This window comes from Pan paniscus, chromosome X (genome assembly GCF_029289425.2).
Source record: "Pan paniscus chromosome X, NHGRI_mPanPan1-v2.0_pri, whole genome shotgun sequence".
Classification (NCBI taxonomy): domain Eukaryota; kingdom Metazoa; phylum Chordata; class Mammalia; order Primates; family Hominidae; genus Pan; species Pan paniscus.
Genome location: NC_073272.2, coordinates 87,139,236 through 87,153,129, shown reverse-complemented (window position 1 = coordinate 87,153,129; position 13,894 = coordinate 87,139,236).

Here is a 13,894-nt window from a genome sequence, read left to right as displayed (position 1 = left end):
AGAACGGTGAATAGGAGTATGACTAGACAGAAGATAGTAGGGATGACAAGTTTTTTGGGGCACAGTCTAAGTTGGTCTGGTGACGAATGAGACTGGGGCCTAATAAAAAGGAGCGTCTATACAGGAGCTTAAATGGGCTGTACCCTGTAGCATTCCGAGGATAGGCCTGAATTCTGACAAGGGAAAGTGGTAAAAGTATTGTCCAGTCCTTTTTAAGTTGGTGGCTGAGCTTGGTGAGGTGTGTTTTTAAAAGACCTTTAGTCCATTCTACTTTTCTTGAAGACGGAGGACCGTAAGGGATATAAAGTTTCACCGAATACTAAGAGCCTGAAAAACTGCTTGGCTGATTTGACTAATAAAGGCTCGTCTGTTATCAGACTGTATTGAGGTGGGAAGGCTAAACTGAGGAATTATGTCTGACAGAAGGGAAGAAATGACTGTGGTGGCCTTCTCAGACCCTGTAGGAAAGGCCTCTACCTACCCAGTGAAAGTATCTACCTAGACTAAGAGGTATTTTAGTTATCTGACTCAGGGCATGTTGAGTAAAGCTAATTTGCCAGTCCTGGGTGGGGCAAATCCTCGAGCTTGATGTGTAGGGAAGGGAGGGGGCCTGAATAATCCCTGAGGAGTAGTAGAATAGCAGATGGAACACTGAGAAGTTATCTCCTTGAGGATAGATTTCCACGATGGAAAGGAAATGAGAGGTTTTAAGAGGCGGGCTAGTGGCTTGTACTATAGCATAACCTGCCTTTGCTGGTGTGTGGTGATTAGGCCTGGTGGAACCGCCATCAATAAATCAAGTGTGATCAGGGTGAGGAACAGGAAAGAAGGAAATTTGGGGAAATGGGGTGAATGTCAGGTGGATCAGAGAGATACAGTCATGGGGGTCAGGTGTGGTATCAGGAATAATGTGGGAGGCCGGATTGAAGTCTGGGCCAGGAACAACGGTAATTGTGGGAGACTCAACGAAGAGTGAGTATAGCTGAAGGAGCCAGGAAGCAGAAAGTATATGCGTCAGGTATGAGGAGGAAAATAGATTTTGGAAGTTATGAGAACTGTAGAGAGTGAGTTGAGCATAGTTTGTGATTTTGAGGGCCTCTAAAAGTATTAAAGCAGCGGCAGCCTCTGTACGCAGACATGAGGGCTAGGCTAAAACAGTAAGGTCAAGTTGTTTGGACAGAAAGGCTACAGGGTGTGGTCCTGGCTCTTGTGTAAGAATTCTGACCACACTAACCATGCCTAGGAAGGAAAGGAGTTGTTGTTTTGTAGAAGGTGCTGGGGTTTGTGAGATCAGTCAGACATGATTGGCAGGGAGAGCATGTGTGTTTTTATGAGAATTATGCCAAGATAGGTAACAGATGAGGAAGAAATTTGGGCTTGATTGAAGTAATGGGGGCTGACTGTGAAGCTTTGCAGCCGTACAGCCTAGGTAATTTGCTGAGCTTGATGGGTGTCAGGGTCAGTCCGACTGAAAGTGAAGAGAGGCTGGGATTAAGGGTGCAAAGGAATAGTAAAGAAAGCATGTTTGAGATCTAGAACAGAATAATGGGTTATAGAGGCAGGTACTGAGGATAGGAGAGTATATGGGTTTGGCACCATGGGGTGGATAGGCAAAACAATTTGGTTGATAAGGCACAGATCCTGAACTAACTTGTAAGGCTTGTCTGGTTTTAGGACAGGTAAAATGGGGGAATTGTAAGGAGAGTTTATAGGCTTTAAAAGGCCATGCTGTAGCAGGCAAGCGATAACAGGCTTTAATCTTTTTAAAGCGTGCTGCGGGATGGGATATTGGCGTTGAGTGGGGTAAGGGTGATTAGGTTTTAATGAGATGGTAAGGGGTGCATGATCGGTCGCCAAGGAGAGAGTAGAGGTATCTTATACTTGTGGGTTAAGGTGGGGGGAAACAAGAGAAGGATGCAAAGGAGGCTTTGGATTGGGAAGAAGGGCAGCAATGAGATATAGGTGTAGTCCAGGAATAGTCAGGGAAGCAGATAATTTAGTTAAAGTGTCTCGGCCTAATAAGGGAACTGGGCAGGTGGGGATAACTAAAAAGGAGTGCTTAAAAGAGTATTGTCTAAGTTGGCACCAGAGTTGGGGAGTTTTAAGAGGTTTAGAAGCCTGGCCGTCAGTACCCACAACAGTTATGGAGGCAAGGGAAACAGGCCCTTGAAAAGAAGGTAATGTGGAGTGGGTAGCCTCGTATTGATTAAGAAGGGGACGGGCTTACCTTCCACTGTGAGAGTTACCGGAAGCTCGGAGTCTGTGATGGTCTAGGGGGCTTCCGAGGTGATCGGGCAGTGTCAGTCTTCAGCCACTAAGCCAAGAAGATCTGGGAAGGAGTCCATCAGAGAGCCTTGGGCCAGAGTTCCAGGAGCTCTGGGAGTGGCTGCCAGGTGAGTTGAACAGTCCAATTTTCACTGGGGTCCCACACAGATGGGACGCGGCTTAGGAGGAGTCCTGGGCTGCGGGCATTCCTTGGCCCAGTGGCCAGATTTCCGGCACATGTAGCAAGCTCCTGGGGGAGGAGGTTCTGGAGGAAGGCCTGGCTGCTGCGGTTCAGGCATTTGGAAGTTCTTGTGTGCTGGAGATGTGGCTGGGGTTTGTCTCACAGTGGAGGCAAGGAATTGCAACTTTTTTCTGTTATTGTACACCTCGAAGGTGAGGTTAATTAAATCCTGTTGTGGGGTTTGAGGGCCAGATTCCAATTTTTGGAGTTTTATTTAATGTCGGGAGCAGATCGGGTAATAAAATGTATATTGAGAATAAGACGGCCTTTAGACCTTTTAGGGTCTAGGGCTGTAAAGTGTCTCAGGGTTGCTGCCAAACGAGCCATGAACTGGCCTGGATTTTTATATTTGATGAAAAAGAGCCTAAATGCTTCTGATTTGGGATAAAGAAAAAGGAGCATTAACCTTGACTATGCCTTTGGCTCCAGCCACCTTTTTAAGAGTAAATTGCTGGGCAGGTGGGGGAGGGCTAGTCACGGAACGAAACTGTAAGCGGGACCAGGTGTGAGGAGGGGAGGTGATAAAAAGATTATAGGGTGGAGGAGCAGAGGCTGAGGAAGAATTGGGACCTAGCTCGGCCTGGAGAGGAGCAGCCTGGGGAGGAAGGGAGAGGTCAGTTGGGTCTGTAGAAAAGGAAGATTAGAAAGACTCAGTGACGCTTGGGGTTGGTACTGAGGGGACAGGCGGGAGGGAAAGAAGGAAGATTTGGGACGAGTTGCACTGGGCACAGAGACTAGGAAGGGACTGATGTGTAAAAGAATGCCTGGACGTCAGGCACCTCAGACCGTTTGCCTATTTTACGACAAGAATTATTTAGATCTTGCAGGATGGAAAAATTCAAAGTGCCATTTTCTGGCTATTTGGAACTACTGTCGAGTTTGCACTGGGGTCAAGCAGCATTGCAGAAGAAAATAAGGCATTTAGGTTTTAGGTCAGGTGTGAGTTGAAGAGGTTTTAAGTTTTTGAGAACACAGGCCAAGGGAGTAGAAGGAGGAATGGAGGGTGGAAGGTTCCCATAGTGAAGGAAGCAAGCCTAGAGAAAAGAGAGAGTAGAGAAATGGAGGGAAGGGGTTCGGGGGTTCTTACCTTCCAGAAAAGGGGTTGGGGTGCAGAGATAAGAGGTTGGGGTGCAGAGATAAGAGGTTGGGGCATGGAAATAAGGGATTGGGGCACAGAGATATGAGGTTGGGGCACGGAAATAAGGGATTGGGGCACAGAGATATAAGAGGTTGGGGTGCAGAAATAAGGGATTGGGGCACAGAGATATGAGGTTGGGGTACTTGCCCCTCCTCTAGAAAAGTGGGACTTGCCGCTAAGAGTGAAGGAGAGGGGTTGAGAGGTACTTGCCCCTCCTCTAGAAAAGTGGGACTTGCCGCTAAGAGTGAAGGAGAGGGGTTGAGAGGTACTTGCCCCTCCCCCAGAAAAGCAGGACTTGCCGCTAAGGGTGAAGGAGAAGGGGTTCAGGGGTACTTGCCCCTCTCCCAGAAAAGCAGAGAAGGGGTAGAGACAAGGAGAGAAGGGGTTGGGGTACTTGCCCTGTCCCTGGAAAAGCAGAGAAGGGGTAGAGACAAGGAGAGAAGGAGTTGGGGTACTCGCCCTGTCCCCGGAAAAGCAGAGAAGGGGTAGAGACAAGGAGAGAAGGAATTGGGGTACTTGCCCTGTCCCTGGAAAAGCAGAGAAGGGGTAGAGACAAGGAGAGAAGGGATTGGGGTACTTGCCCCTTCCCCAGAAAAACGGGACTTACCGCTAATGGTGAAGGACCAAGGCAGGCATCCCTGTGTGGTCTGACACCCTTGAAACGTGGGTGTATAATCAAGAGAGGCATCCCTGCAATGATTAAACACCAAGGGAAGGCTGCCTTCCCAGTCCGTGACCGGCGCCAGAGTTTTGGGTCCACGGATAAAACGTGTCTCCTTTGTCACTACCAGAAAATGAAAGGAATTGAAATTAAGAGAAGGGAGAGATTGAAGTGTGGTGCCAAGATTGAAAGGAGAAAGAGGTTGAGGGATAGTGAGGGAGGTTGGAGAAGAGAGTAAAAAGAGGCCGCTTACCGGATTTGAAATTGGTGAGATGTTTCTTGGGCTGGTTGGTCTGAGGACCTGAGGTCATAGATGGATCTTTCTCACGGAGCAAAGAGCAGGAGGACGGGGGATTGATCTCCCAAGGGAGGTCCCCCGATCCGAGTTACGGCACCAAATTTCATGCATGTCCGTGTGAAGAGACCACCAAACAGGCTTTGTGTGAGCAGTAAAGCTGTTTATTTCACCTGGGTGCAGGTGGGCTGAGTCTGAAAAGAGAGTCAGCGAAGGGAGATAAGGGTGGGGCCGTTTTTTAGGATTTGGGTAGGTAAAGGAAAATTACAGTCAAAGGGGGTTTGTTCTCTGGCGGGCAGGAGTGGGGGTCGCAAGGTGCTCAGTGGGGGTGCTTTTTGAGCCAGGATGAGCCAGGAAAAGGACTTTCACAAGGTAATGTCATCACTTAAGACAAGGACTGGCCATTTACAATTCTTTTGTGGTGGAATGTCATCAGTTAAGGTGGGGCAGGGCATATTCACTTCTTTTGTGATTCTTCAGTTACTTCAGGCCATCTGGGCATATATGTGCAAGTCACAGGAGATGCGATGGCTTGGCTTGGGCTCAGAGGCCTGACAGTGACCTTTGCCTGATGTTGGTGCCATGCTTTTGAACTTCTCTACTTCCTGTACTGTGATCCAAATAAACTTCTGTTCTTTATAAATTACCTAGTCTGGTATTCTATTCTGGCAGCAGAAAATGTACTAAGACAGAAAATTGGTACTCAAAAGTGGGGCTGTTGCTGTAACAAATACCTGAAAATGTGGAAGTGACTTTCAAATTGGATAATGGGGAGATTTTGGAAGAGTTTGGAGAAGTAGTCAAGAAAAAATCTGTATTACTATAACTCCAAAGGTTCTTGCCTTAGCCATGCCAAAGATATGTGGCGGCAGCCCGCGGTGAGAGACAGACACGGATTGGACCAAGAGAAAAAAGCTGTAGTTTTATTGAGCAGAGTGACAGTACAAAGCTTCCACAGCATGGAAGGGGTCCCGAGCGGGTAGCCAGTGTTAGATTTTTAGATCACCTTTTCAACTCTTTAAGGCGGGAAATACGTGCAGTGGGAAGATGTTACCAGAGCGAGAAACAAAGACAATTAACATGTCTCAGATCTTGAGGAAAACCGGAATTGCAACTTAAGTTTTATCTACTTTATAACCTTGCAGCGGCATGGCAAAGGAGACAGGATCTCAGGATTTTACGAATTGTGTTACAAGGAACTGGAATTGGGAGCATAGATAAGGTCTGCTGGTCACAGAAAAACGGGCTTTTAACATTTCTTTTAGTTTCAGGGGATGGGGAAGGGAGAGAGGGAGAGAGGACACAGGGAAGCTTACAGCAAAAGTTTCGCTGTTTATAGCTTTCTTGGGGAAGAAAACACGTGCACAAATTCTGATGTTAGGAATATTTTAAGCATATATCTTCAATAGTATTCATCCAGGACCAAAGTAAGCCCTGATCCAGGAAATGAGTGAGTTTCACAGCTTTCTGAGCCGCTACTCCACCCAGGAGGCCCAGTTGGCACCTCCTCTCATTACCACGAATGAAGCATTAAAGGCAATTTTAGTTAGGGTTCAGAAGAAGAGGGGAGGTGTAGGGAAAGTCTGGAACTTCTTAGAGATTACTTAAGTGATTTTGACCAGAAATCTGGTAGAAATATAGATAATAAAGGCCATTCTAAAGAGGTCTCATATGAAAATGAGGAACAAAGTATTGGAAACTAAACTAAAGGCCATCCTTGTTATATAGTAGCAAAGACTTTGGTTGAATTGTGTTCATGTCCTAGGACTTTATGGAATACAAAATGTAACCATGAACTAGAATATCTGCCAGAAGAAATATATAAGCAGTGAAGCATTAAGGCAGCTATGTGACTACCTTTAACCACATACAGTGAGATGTGAGGCAAAAGGAATAACTTAAAGATGTCATTTATAATTAAGTAGGAAGCAGAGAAGAAAGATTTGGAAAATTCACAGCCTGGTCAAGTAAAAAGTGAAAAAGTATATTTGAAAGAGAATATTCAGGGTGTGGACAAGGAACCAAACCCTTTGCTAAAGAGATTAACATGAATAGAAAGAAGCCAGGTGTTATTTAGCAAAACAATGGGAGAAAGATCCTGAAGGCATTTCAAAGATCTTTGATGCTTCTCCTCCCATCACAGGCCCAAAGTTCTAGAAGAAAAGAATGGTTTGGGAGGATGGGCCTGGAGCATCCTCCACAGGTTCACTGCCCAGAGCCACCTTGGGACTCTGCTCCTTACATTCCAGTACAGTGTTCCTTGGCTACCCAAGCTGTGTCTTAAATGGGCTCAGGTGTGGCTAAACCACTTCTCTGGAAGACACAAGCAGTAATCCTTAGCAGCCTCTCACTCATTCGACTCTACATGAGTGAGAAGTAAATATCTAATATTGTAAGCCAGCTAGGTTTTAACTTTTTTTTTTTTTTTAAATTAACATAGCCTTGGGCCAGGCGTGCTGGCCTACGCCTGCAGCCCCAACACTTTGGGAAGCCAAGGCTCTGCCTGATCACATGAGGTCAGGAGTTCAAGAGCAGTCTGGCCAACATGGCAAACTCCCATCTCTACTAAACATACAAAAATTAGCTGGGCATGGTGGCATGCACCTGTAATCCCAGCTACTCAGGAGGCTGAGGCAGGAGAATCATTTGAACCCTAGAGATGGAGGTTACAGCCAGCTGAGATTGCGCCACTGCACTCCAGCCTGGGTGACAGAGTGAGACTCCATCTCAAAACAAAAAACCAGAAAACATAGCCTTGTTTGGCCTATCCTAATGACTGTAAACATTGTTACAATGTCATCTTCTAGTGGCTAATAGACCAGATTCTTTGAATTACTTGCATATACTATACTATACTGTTTTCTCCCCCAGAGCATCTCTGTAATTCTAGATAGTAATTCTACAGTCTTGCAGAATGCAAGAGCTGTTAGGGCATGGCTATCTCCACCAAGATTTCAAAGGATATTGCAGATAGCCTGGGGGGTCAGGGGGCCCAGGAAAAGACTTGTCGTAGGGGTGTAGTTGCTGCAAAGATCCCTTACTCTGCAGCATACATGTTACAGGGGCAAAGACCACTGCAGAGAGCCCCTACTATCATGGACTAGGGAAGTCATGGGAATGGGCCATCCCAAAGACCCCAGAATTGTAGCACCACCTGTGTGCAACTCCAGTCCTCCAGCCTGGGAAAGCTGCAGGCATGAGACTCCAAGTTTTGAAAGTTTATGGGTGGACCGAGCTCAGAAAAACAATAAGGGCAGGGCTGCCCAAGGCTTCAAGTGCCCAGCACTCCCAGTGTGACCAGGGTGCTTGGCATGGATTCAAATGAGATTATTCTGAAACTTTAGACTTTTGAGTTGGTGCTTTTAAAAAGTATTTTGGACTTGTTGGGATGGAATGAGTATACTTTGTATACGAGAAGGACATGTATTTTGGGAGCCGGGGTGGAATGCTATGGTTTGAATGTATCCTACAAAGTTCATGTGTTAGAAACTTGATTGCAATTTTTAAAAATTTAACTTTTGTTTTAAGTTTGGGGTACATGTGCAGGTTTGTTATATGGATCAACTTTGTGTCATGGAGATTTGTTGTACAGATTATTTTGTCACCCAGCTACTAAGCCTAGTACCCAATAGTTATTTTTTTCTGCTTCTCTCCTTACTCCCACACTCCACCCTCAAATAGATCCCAATGTCTGTTGTTCCTTTCTTTGTGTTCATGAGTTCTCATCATTTACCTCCTACTTATAAGTGAGAACATGTAGTATTTGGTTTTCTGTTCCTGAATTAGTTTGCTAAGGATAATAGCCTCCAGCTCCATTAATGTCCCTGAAAAGGACATGATCTTGTTCATTTCATGGCTGCATCGGTATATGTACCACATTTTCTTTATCCAGTTTGTCACTGATGGGCACTTAGGTTGATTCCACGTCTTCGCTATTGTGAATAGTTCTGCAATGAACATACATGTGTATGTGTCTTTATAATAGAACGATTTTTTTTCTTTGGAGTATATACACAGTAATGGGATTGCTGTGTCAAACGGTAGTTCTTAGCCCTTTGAGGAATTGTCACACTGCTTTCCACAATGGCTGAACTAATTTACACTCCCAACAAAAGTGTATACGCATTTCTTTTTCTTTGCAACCTTGCCAGCATCTGTTATTTTTTGACTTTTTATAATAGCCATTCTGAATGATGTGAGATGGCATCTCATTGTGGTTTTGATTTGCATTTCTCTGATGATCAATGATGTTGAGCTTTTTTCATATGATTGTTGGCTACCTGTATATTTTCTTTTGAAAAATGTATGTTTATGTCCTTTGACCCCTTTTTAATGGGGTTGTTTGTTTCTTTCTTGTAAATTTATTTAAGTTCCTAGTAGATGCTGGATATAAGACCTCTGTTGTATGCATAATTAGTGAATACTTACTCCCATTCTGTAGCTTGTCTTTTTACTCTGTTGATGGTTTCTTTTTCTGTGCATAACTCTTTAGCTTAATGAGGTCCCATTTGTCATGTTTTGTTTTTGTTGTAACTGCTTTTAGAGTCTTCGTCATAAAATATTTGCCTGTTCCTATGTCCAGAATGGTATTGCCTAGGTTATCTTCCAGGGTTTTTATAGTTTGGGATTTTACATTTGTGATGGTTAATACTGAGTGTCAACTTGATTGGACTGAAGAATGCAAAGTATTGTTCCTGGGTGTGTCTGTGATAGTGTTGCCAAAGGAGATTAACATTTAAGTCAGTGGACTGGGAGAGGCAGACCCACCCTCAATCTGGGTGGGCACCATCTAATCAGCTGCCAGAGTGGCTAGAATAAAGTGGGCAGAACAAAAGTGGAATGAGGAGACTTGCTGATTCTTCCAGTCTTCATCTTTCTCCCGTGCTGGATACTTCCTGCTCTCAAACAACAGACTCCAAGTACTTCAGCCTTTGGACTCTTGGACTTAACACCAGCGGTTTGCCAGGGGCTCTTGGGCCTTTGGCCACAGACTGAAGGCCACACCGTTGGTTTCCTTACTTTTAAGGTTTTGGGACTTGGACTGGTTTCCTTGCTCCTCAGCTTGCAGGTGACCTATTGTGGGACTTCACCTTATGATCGTGTGAGTCAGTTCTCCTAATAAACTCCCCTTCATACACACACACATCATATTTGTTCTGTCCCTTTAGGGAACCCTGACTAATAAAACATTTAAGTCTTTAAACCATCTTGAGTTAATTTTTGTTTATGGTGTAAGAAAGGGGTCTAGTTTCAATCTTCTGCATATGGCTAGCCAGTTATCCAAGCACTGTTTATTGAACAGGCAATTTTTTCCCCATTGCTTGTGTTTGTCAGGTTGTTGAAGATCAGATAGTTGTAGGTGTGCAGCCTTATTTCTGGGTTCTCTATTCTGTTCCATTGGTCTATATGTCTGTTTTGTACCACTACCATACTATTTTGGTTACTGTAGCCCAGCAGTATAGTTTGAAGTCTGGTAGTGTGATGCCTCCAGCTTTGTTCTTTTTGCTTAGAATTACCTTGGATTTTGTGGGATATGATGAGGTTTCTCTTCAAATAGCCTGATCAATCTTTTAATTCATAGTATCCCCCCTATTTTCCCCCCCTTCTTCTCCTTTTTCCTTTCTGCCTTTATTAGATGCCCAGGCATGCCACAGTACCAGGCGTTATCAGTACCAGCTCACATTCCTTTCCTTACTTGGAAAGAAGACTAACTTTCTAGCTCACTACAGACACCCCTTCCCCTTTCTCTCTCTTTCTTTTATGTGCCCACCTTATCTAAAAACATTCAAATGTTTAGCCAACCGGGATTAGTTTAGATTGTAAGACCCAATCCCGGCCAATGGGGAAAGTGTACTGGGGCAGGACTTGCGCCAGGAATAAAGGCTCTCATGCCCCTTGTTCAAGTGTGCTCTCATGGCGACTGGCCAAGAAGGCACCCCTTTGCGCAGAAGTAAAATTGCTTTGCTAAGAATCCTTTGTTCGAGTGTTCAATTTCCTTAGGATTTTGAGCATTATTCCTAACAATATTTAGGCTCTTATTTTGTTCCATATGAATTTTAAAATAGTTTTTTATATGATACTGATTTTTCATGTCTATGAGCATGGAGTGCTTTTCCATTTGTTTGTTTCATCTTTGATTTTTTTGAGCTGTGTTTTGTAGTTCTCCTTGTAGAGATCTTTCACCTTCCTAGTTAGCTGTATTCCTACATACTTTATTCTCTTTTTTTTTTGGCAATTGTGAATGGAAGTTCATTCCTGCTTTGGCTCTTGGCTTAGTGTTGTTGGTGTATAGGAATGCTAGCGATTTTTGCACATTGATTTTGTATCCTCAGACTTGCTGAAGTTGTTTATCAGCTTAAGAAGCTTTTGAGCTGAGACTAAGGGGTTTTCTAGATACAGGATCGTGTCATTTGTAAACTGGGATAGTTTGACTTCCTTTCATTCTGTTTGCGTGCCTTTTATTTCTTTCTCTTGCCTGATTGCCCTTGACAGGACTTCCAATATACTATGTTGAATAGAAGTGGTGAGAGAGGGCATCCTTATCTTGTGCTGGTTTTCAAGGGGAATGATTCCAGCTTTTGCCTATTCAGTATGATGTTGGCTGTGGGTTTTTCATAGATGGCTGTTATTTTGAGGTATGTTTTTTAAATACCTAGTTTTTTGAGAGTTTTTAACATGAAGCGGTGTCGATTTTTATCAAAAGCTTTTTCTGCATCTATTGAGATGATTAAGTGGTTTTTGTCTTTAGTTCTGTTTATGTGATAAAGCACATTTATTGATTTGTGTATGTTGAACCAACCTTGCATCCCAAACTACAAGAGGTACAGAGGTACTGCCACCTGAAGTTGCTCCATCAGAGAGGAATGACAGAGGTGGCTAAACCTCAGAGGGGATGGTTAAGGATTGTATACAGTGAAACTAGAAACTTGAGAGTATAATTTTATTTACTCCTAGTAGAAATTTATCTACCTTTTAGAAAATAAAGAAATATAATGTGACTTTATGGAATAAGAGTTGTACCTACTACACACATGCAATTACTTATTTGTGATTTTTCAATTCATGACAAAAAATTTAGTTATTTTTTTTCTGTTAAGATTTATAGGTTTTGTCTAACTTATTCTTCAAAAAATAGACTACTAGATATTAAAAACTTACACCGCTATGTATGTGTTAACATTTTGCCATACTTTTTAAAGTCTTTCTTTTGTAAAAGAGCCAACCACTACCATGAGGGTAATGTGCGTCCTTCAAGTCAATTGTTTTCTACTTTTATATACACATATGGTGAGTTTTAAAAATTCACAAAAGTGGAATCATAGTGTCTTATCTGTTTTAACAAACAACGTATTCTATCTGGTTATTCAGTGTGCTCTGTTTCTGTCATGACATCTACAGAAATGTAAAGGCCTCCTCATCTGCTTGCCAACTTTATGTTTCCTTCCATATCCTCTGTATTAGCCACATAATTTTTACCTCCACAAGACCATCCTGCAGGTCCATTGGTAGTTTCCATGCCTCTTTTAGTAATCCATGAACTCATGAACATTTATGTACCCGATTTATGGTCATGGCAGACACAGGTTATCTTCAGCCCTTTTGCACCTAGACATACTACATAGTTATTTCTGATTTACAACTACTTCATGGTATTGAAGCTTGCTATCTTTGCGGGTATCATCTTTGAAAAGAAGGTGGTGTACATATTCCCTGTTCTGGGATCCTTAGCCCTATCTGGGGCTTCTATTTGCCCCTAGGAGTGAGTTGAAGAAAGTGGGTACATGGCAAACATCTCTACACACCCAACATTCACTCATGTCTTTCTTGCTTTATTATCAACTTTCTCCCCAAGACTCTTTCCCTCCAAGCCCGTGGTATCTTTATCCAGTCTTAGTGGGGAACCAGGAAAAATCTTCTGACTTAACACACCCTCCTGTTAAATATTTTTTTCTTATACCATAATTAGTGATCTTTGAATTTATGATGTAAGATTTTAGTCTTACAACTCCTGAGTAGGGCTATAATGGGCCAGATTAGAGATGGTTACAGGATAAGAATAAATTCAGAGAAATAAAGAACACCCCAGATAATATGTCAATTCATTACACTATTATACAAGCAAAAGCAAAAAAGTGTATCTTCCTTCTAACAAAATTGGAGCATGTTTGGCACAGATGTCTGAGTTAACAAGTCTGGCTAATGAGAAAAAAAAAAATTAGCATTTAAGGATTTGGCCTAAGACTCCCAGAAAAATTAGAAAAAGAACATCTGGGCCAGACACAGTGGCTCATGCCTGTAATCCCAGCACTTTGGGAGGCTAAGGCGGGTGGATTACCAGAGCCCAAGAGTTCTAGACCAGCCTGGGACTGGTCTAGATGTGGGACCCCATCTCCACAAAAGATAAAAATAAAACAATTATCTGGGCATGGTGGTGCCACGCCTATAGTTCCAGCTGCTTGGGAGGCAGAGGCAGAAGGATTTCTTGAGCCTGGGAGGTCGAGCCTGCAGTGAGCCATGATGCCATGATTGCACCACTGCACTCCAGCCTGGGTGACAGAGTGAGATCCTGTTTCAAAACAAAACAACAACAACAAAAAAAAAAAATAAAGAAAGAAAAGAAAAAATATCCTTGGGGTTGCAATGTGAGACATGGTACAATTTTTACTTTTTCATATTTTTACTTAAATATAAATTCCTACAGCATAATATTCATCCACTGAAATTTTAGAATCCATGTTTTGAAAATTATATTCATAGAGTTGTGTAACCATAACCACAATCTTAGTTTAGAACATTTTCATTACCATGAAAAGAAACCCCATAAACCTAAATAGTCACTCATTTCCTATTTCCTGCCAGCCCTCATCTCCAGCCCTAGCAAACCATTAATCTACTTTAAGTCTCTATAGATTTTCCTATTCTGAACATTAATATAAATAGTATCATAAAATATTGGGCCTTAGAAACCAAACCCTTGCCAAGCAAAGCTGTGGGGACAGGACCATCACGCGAGAGGGTCTAAAAGGTGGGAACCCTTGCTCCAGTGGATCCAGAAGATTAGACGTCTGCCCCAGTGTGTATTGATGTTGGTACCTCCAACCCTGTTGGGCCTGGAGGGCAGAGCATCTAGCCAAAGAGGTTTATTCCTGAGCCTTAAAATCTTATGGAGTTTCCCTTATAGTTTGAACTTATGACCTGTCACTCCTGTTTTTCTTTCCTACTTCTCCATAGCAGAATGGGACTCTCTCCTATGCCTGTCCCATTGTTATATTTTTATAAGCAAATTAACATGTT